At 51.0% G+C, this 4,005-nt stretch overlaps 1 non-coding gene across 1 annotated transcript; it reads left to right on the top strand.

Moving 5' to 3' along the window:
* Positions 1 to 1,426: 1,426 nt before the first annotated feature.
* TRNAG-UCC lies at positions 1,427 to 1,498 on the top strand. Its single transcript has one exon. It is a non-coding gene; the product is annotated as a tRNA-Gly (tRNA).
* The last annotated feature ends 2,507 nt before the right edge of the window (positions 1,499 to 4,005 follow it).

Below are 4,005 nucleotides of genomic sequence, written 5' to 3'. Positions count from 1 at the left end.
TCTCTCACGTCCTGGGACCAAAGTGGATACACCACCACCGCAAACAACAAGGTTCAAAGTCAATGCACATGGGAGAAACATCTTGTGTTTCATTCCTTATGTCCTAGTCCCATTGTGTGGCCATTTCCTTTTCTTCCTTTCTGTCAAAAGCTTTGGTGTTTTGCACAGAAACATTATTTCCCCAGGAGAGACCCAGGAGTGAGGGCTGCATTCCTGTGCCAAACAGTCACTAGAAGGGGGCAGACAAAGGCCTTTAGGATGAGGCGACCGTCACTGTCAAAAAATCATCTCCCTCCTGTGGTTCCGCGGGCAGCAGGAGCAGCTGCAGCTTGGTGGCCCCTGGCAGCACTCCTGGGGTGGCCGGAGCAGCAGCAGGCCCCCTGGGGCTCCCCTGTCTGGGGCAGCAGCTGGAGGCTGAAATTTTAGGTTATAAGGTTATAATTGGAGATATACCAATCTCCTAGAGCTGGAAGGGAACTTGAAAGGTCATTGAGTCCAGCCCCCTGCCTTCACTAGCAGGACCAATTTTTGCCCCAGATCCCTAAGTGGCCTCCTCAAGGATTGAACTCACAACCCTGGGTTTAGCAGGCCAATGCTCAAACCACTGAGCTATCCCTCCCCTCTGTTATTTTATTGAATTGCCTCAAAACAGCAAGTCAAGAAAGTCTCCTAAGTGCCAGGCTCTCTGCCATGGAAACAGCTGCCCCTGCTCCCCAGGAGTCTGTGCGTTCCACCCAGCAACGTACAAACCTCTGCACTGAAGGGGGGTCAGACAGTGACGGTAACACAAATCTTCCGACTATTAACCCAAGTCCCTTCCTTCCTTTAACCCAGGACGTGCCAGTCAACTGTTAGCCATGGTGTTATCTTCATCTTAAAATACCTCTCAGGACATTGAACAGAGGAAGTGAACCCCCCTCCCCCAAATGGCTCCCTGTTGAGGCGTTGTACCATACCTGCCCCTGGAGACTGTCTGGTTTTATATCCTTAGACCTTTTTCTCTTCAAACCCCTTATCCCAATCTATGGGCCACCTCCACATTTCAGAGTTTAGAATTTACTCTCCTCACCCTGGTATGGCACTTTCCATGTGGATTAGACAAAGTGAGTGGGGGAAGCTCCATGGCTAATGAAAACCGATGCTTTGGGTGAGGCTTGAACTCATAACCCCAGCAGTGCACCTCCCTCACTAGCCAGGTGTGCCCCTGTAGGTGCTTCATAGACAAGCTTGGGAAGTAGGGTAGTTACCTGTGTCTGTGATTAACCACGTTGGTGACCTAATTGAGAGGCTGATGGTTCAAACCCAGGTGAAGATAGCGATAGTTTTTTTTTTAGTGATGAGACTCCAGTACATTTTAACAGGCAGTAAAATGCCTCAATTCTGGTCTAGTCTCATTGGGCAAGTGTAAGTAGTACTTTTACCAGATGCATTGGTGGTACAGTGGTGAGCATAGCTACCTTCCAAGCAGTTGACTTGGGTTCAATTCCCAGCCAATGCAAAGATGTGATGTTCTTTCCCCTGGGAGTTGGTTTAATTCCAGTCACGTTGTATCAGTTTATTAATGGAACGAGAGAATCAATGTCCTGCAGGTCATTCAACACCCAGTGGAGGAAGAAAGGGGCAGGACTATACAATGAGCAGGTGGAGTCATCTTGGTATTACAATGTTTGGTTTATTTTTTATTTTTTTTCCCTTTACTTCCCTCTCCCTTTTAGACTCAGAGCCTTTAAGGTCAGAAGGGACCAATGTGATCATCTAGTCCGACCTGCTGCACCTTGCAGGCCAAAAGACCCCACCCACCCACTCCTGTAATAGACCCGGGAGGGGAGGCAGCTCTGTGCACTGCCCCTACCCCAGGCAGCACATGGAGGCTCTCTGCTCCCCTCCCCCATGGGTGTGCAGAGATGTGCCAGCAGCACTGAGGTGGCTCCCTGCCCACTCTGCCTCCGTCTCTCCGTGCCGCTCCCAGAAATGGCCGGCATGTCCCAGCATCCCCTGGGGTGGGGGGAGTGTCTCCATGCGCTGCCCCTGCCCTGAGTACCAACTCCGCAGCGCCCATTGGCCAGGAACTGCAGCCAATGGGAGCTCTGGGGGTGGCGCCTGCAGGCAGCGGCACACGGAGACCCCCTGGCCCCGCCCACCTAGGAGCTGCTGCCGGAGGGTTGTGTGTACCGGTCACTTTGGGAGCTGCAGTGCCCGGGGTAAGCGCCACCCTGCCTGTACCCCAACCCCCTCCCCCAGCACAGAGCCTGCACCCCGCACCCAAATTTCCTCCTAGAGCTTTGCTTGTCTTTCTTTCACCCAGAACTGTCCTTCTCCTGGGCTGCAAGTAGCCATCCCTGGGAAGCCAAGAGGCAGGCACAGGATTCTACCTCCCAGCAGCCAACCGCACCTCCCCCGGCTTTGCAGAACGAATGGTGACACTCTACTAACCGCACTTAGCTGCACTGAGGTGCTTAGCTTCTGCCCTGCCTTCCTCAGCTCGACTTTCCTCTTTTCATAGAATCATAGAATCTCAGGGTTGGAAGGGACCTCAGGAGGTCATCTAGTCCAACCCCCTGCTCAAAGCAGGACCAAACCCAACTAAATCATCCCAGCCAGGGCTTTGTCAAGCCTGACCTTAAAAGCCTCTAAGGAAGGAGATTCCACTACCTCCCTAGGTAACCCATTCCAGTTCTTCACCACCCTACTAGTGAAAAAGTTTTTCCTAATATCCAACCTAAACCTCCCCCTCTGCAACTTGAGACCATTACTCCTTGTTCTGTCATCTTCTACCACTGAGAACAGTCTAGATCCATCCTCTTTGGAACCCCCTTTCAGGTAGTTGAAAGCAGCTATCAAATCCCCCCTCATTCTTCTCTTCTGCAGACTAAACAATCCCAGTTCCCTCAGCCTCTCCTCATAAGTCATGTGCTCCAGCCCCCTAATCATTTTTGTTGCCCTCCGCTGGACTCTCTCCAATTTATCCACATCCTTCTTGTAGTGTGGGGCCCAAAACTGGACACAGTACTCCAAATGAGGCCTCACCCGTGCTGAGTAGAGGGGGATGATCACATCCCTTGATCTGCTGGAAATGCCCCTACTTATACAACCCAAAATGCCATTAGCCTTCTTGGCAACAAGGGCACACTGTTGACTCATATTCAGCTTTTCGTCCACCGTAACCCCTAGGTCCTTTTCTGCAGAACTGCTACCCAGCCATTCGGTCCCTAGTCTGTAGCAGTGCATGGGATTCTTCCGTCCTAAGTGCAGGACTCTGCACTTGTCCTTGTTGAACCTCATCATATTTCTTTTGGCCCAATCCTCTAATTTGTCTAGGTCCCTCTGTATCCTATCCCTACCCTCCAGCGTATCAACCACTCCTCCCAGTTTAGTGTCATCTGCAAACTTGCTAAGGGTGCAGTCCACACCATCCTCCAGATCGTTAATGAAGATATTGAACAAAACCGGCCCCAGCACCGACCCTTGGGGCACTCCACTTGATACCGGCTGCCATCTAGACATGGAACCATTGATCACTACCCGTTGAGCCCGACCATCTAGCCAGTTTTCTATCCACCTTACCGTCCATTCATCCAGCCCAGACTTCTTTAACTTGCTGGCAAGAATACTGTGGGAGACTGTATCAAAAGCTTTGCTAAAATCCAGAAATAGTACATTCACTGCTTTCCCCTCATCCACAGAGCCGGTTATCTCGTCATAGAAGGCAATTAGGTTAGTCAGGCATGACTTGCCCTTGGTGAATCCATGCTGACTGTTCCTGATCACTTTCCCCTCCTTTAAGTGGTTCAGGATTGATTCCTTGAGGACCTGTTCCATGATTTTTCCAGGGACTGAGGTGAGACTGACTGGCCTGTAGTTCCCTGGATCTTCCTTCTTCCCTTTTTTAAAGATGGGCACTACATTAGCTTTTTTCCAGTCATCCGGGACCTCCCCCGATCGCCATGATTTTTCAAAGATAATGGCCAATGGCTCTGCAATCTCATCGGCCAACTCCTTTAGCAC

Source organism: Mauremys mutica, chromosome 22 (assembly GCF_020497125.1).
Source record: "Mauremys mutica isolate MM-2020 ecotype Southern chromosome 22, ASM2049712v1, whole genome shotgun sequence".
NCBI classification, from domain to species: Eukaryota; Metazoa; Chordata; order Testudines; family Geoemydidae; genus Mauremys; species Mauremys mutica.
This window is presented reverse-complemented; position numbering and strand designations above follow the sequence as displayed.